Source organism: Hippichthys cyanospilos, chromosome 12 (assembly GCF_059441005.1).
Source record: "Hippichthys cyanospilos isolate Australia breed blue-spotted pipefish chromosome 12, RoL_Hcya_1.0, whole genome shotgun sequence".
Lineage (NCBI taxonomy): Eukaryota > Metazoa > Chordata > Actinopteri > Syngnathiformes > Syngnathidae > Hippichthys > Hippichthys cyanospilos.
Window position 1 is genome coordinate 19,836,130 of NC_142380.1, and position 1,603 is coordinate 19,837,732.

The window sequence follows — 1,603 nt, forward strand, 5'->3', positions numbered from 1 at the left end:
GCGGTGCAATTTGCATGAAATATGTTTGATGATGACTGATTTGGCTGCTGTTCTGGAGGAAAAAGCTGGTCAATTTGACCCGCCATCAGGGGTTGCAGAACAGGGCAGGACCACTGCACCCTCCGAGCACACTGAGCCATCCCAAACTGCATCTAATGATCAAAGAGTAGCTTTGCAAGCCTCAGTTTACATCCCTCAGTCACCGTGGTGACTGACCAGATCACCCCCAACATAAAGACATACAGCTTGACCGAGTAGTTAGACAGGCGAACTGTGGACAATGTGCATCACAAGGTCCAGAGTGGTTGTCCTTAGTGGACAAATTAAGAGCCAGTATGGTGGGAAAAAAAACGCACCCAGCAGCAGTATGGGGTAGACACAGACATTAAGATTAGATTTTTTGCAGAAGAGGCATTAATGGGGGGCGGCGCGCCCTGGATCCAAGCTGTCAAGAGACACACTGATGGTATGAATTTGGCTTGCAGCGACATGGTAAGATCAATTCAGGGATGCTGTTCCTCAGTTCACCAATCTGAAGAAATCTTGAGGCGTTCCAGCCTTAATATGGTTGAACCTGATTAGTTGTTTGTTGTGCTCCAGGACCTCTTTCCTTCTTCCACGTCAAGCAGTACCAAAACTTCCAGACTTCAAACCTACCATTGATCCCACTACACACCTTAATGCTTGCTTGACTGCGTGGACAGATAAGACCGGTTCACATCCATCCCGGGACAAGCCACCTTGCGTGATTTGTAGAATAGTGCACCGAGACACACTTTTGATGGAGGTCAGGGAGAAGCTTTCTGAAGACCCTGATCCCCTGGAAGGTAATGAGGGTTATTTTAATCAACATGTGACTCACCATGTAAAAATGTATGTTCACAGGCAAAACAAATCTGATAAGGGTGTGACAGGAATGCAAGCATGGCTTCTAATTAGAACAAGGGCGAAAAAAGGAAAGGACACAAAGGCCAAAAAGAGGGAGGCAGATCAACGGATGTGGATGGCTGAGGGATGGCCGACGAGAGGCAGAGAGGCATGTCGTGGAAGGGGGAACACCTACGAAGGTTGAGGCGGCTCTCGCCAAGCTCCAAATCAAGGCTGCTTCAGATGTGGCGGTATGGACCATCGGTGGAGACAGTGCACGTTTCCTTGGCCAGAACAAGGCCAGTACCAGGGCCCTCCTCCCCAGAGAGGAGACAGAGGAAGACAACCTCCATGAGGCAAGGACGTGGGCAGCGTGGCCTGGCACCCTGGCAACAGCAACAACTGAGCCAGCCACACCAGCAGGTGGTCACCAGCCAGTTCTACTGTATGCAGATGGCGATGACTGGGCCAATGATGGGTTTCGTCGGTGTTAGAATAATTATTGTTAGAATAGTTACAGATATAGTGATTATACATTTGCTACAAAATATTAATGCTCGCAATGAAGAAATGCTTTGCTGCGTGAATGAATAAACACATACTGAATGATAATAATGAATGAATAAACTGCTGATGTACTGCTAGGTATGTTGATGGTACGCTGGGAGAATGAGTGCACTGTTTGTGGGAAAAGAACTGTCTCGTCATTGTTTTCTTTCAAGCAGAAGGAAGGCCG

The 1,603-nt window shown here is 47.9% G+C and overlaps 1 pseudogene; it reads left to right on the top strand.

Annotated features, from left to right (window-relative positions):
* Positions 1-468: 468 nt before the first annotated feature.
* LOC148415249 (uncharacterized) lies at positions 469-1,328 on the top strand (annotated as a pseudogene).
* The last annotated feature ends 275 nt before the right edge of the window (positions 1,329-1,603 follow it).